The sequence below is a fragment of the Tupaia chinensis genome, unplaced genomic scaffold (genome assembly GCF_000334495.1).
Source record: "Tupaia chinensis unplaced genomic scaffold, TupChi_1.0 Scaffold139585_1, whole genome shotgun sequence".
NCBI lineage: Eukaryota > Metazoa > Chordata > Mammalia > Scandentia > Tupaiidae > Tupaia > Tupaia belangeri.
This window is the reverse complement of record NW_006199468.1, coordinates 154,244-155,236: the sequence shown is the minus strand read 5'-3', so window position 1 is coordinate 155,236 and position 993 is coordinate 154,244.

The following is a 993-nucleotide window of genomic DNA, read 5'->3' as shown; positions in this document are numbered from 1 at the left end:
AACAGTATAGAAAGCAAACATAGATACCAGAGACAGTGTGGGAGGAGAACAGGAGGTGGCAGAGGGTAAGAGATAGGGAACCAAGGATGGGGGGAAAAAAGCAAAACATACAGAAAACAAGAAATGGAAGATCATTTGCTGACAATAACATGTTTGTTGATGTGCTTGATTGAGACAACATACAGTGTACTCTGGATGGAAAATCTCATTTTGTATGTTGTAATGATGTATAGTGAAAGAATGAAAATAAATAAATTGAAATAAAAAAAAAAGTTTCAAGTACCTTAGGGATGAAAAAGAGTTAACTCAGTATTTGTTGGCATTAAAACCAAAAACAGAATACATGACAGACTATAGTAGTCAGATATGACTTTCAGAGAGAAATAAAACAACCCAAGGACCAATATACAGATCTCATATAAAAATTTCCTTTACCAAGATTTTGTTATTATCACTTTTAGTAATAATTTTTATAACTGAACCAGAAGAGAACCAAAAATTGAATTTTAGAAAAATCAATCTTATTAAAAACACTTAAAGCTTTTCTTTAGCTATTATATCTTGATTACCTGTGAGGAACAAAATATTAAAGAGGTTAGTCATTAATCCATTTTTCCTGTTGGTCAGATACCTACGATGTAACATTTAATGCAGAATACATAAATATCAGCTGCTTTATTAAACCAACCATGTTAAATTAAACATGATGCTGGGACCAGCAGTTAGCGTAATGGCTATGTTGATGAACTCCCATGTAGTCATGGACTCTGACTACTTAGGTAGGAGGGAGATACACTTGTACAGGATGCTTTTTAGTCGAGTTACTAAGCCAGCTCTGGGTTCTTCTGGAGCGTTTTGTCTCAAAGCACTCTTTAACTAAATTCCACAGGGAGAAGGCAAAAAAGGGAATCCAGTCAGGACTCTCTGTTGTATATCATTTCCTGATTTGTTCTCTGACCTTGTCTCAGGTCTCCTTATTAGCTGTTTCCTGCT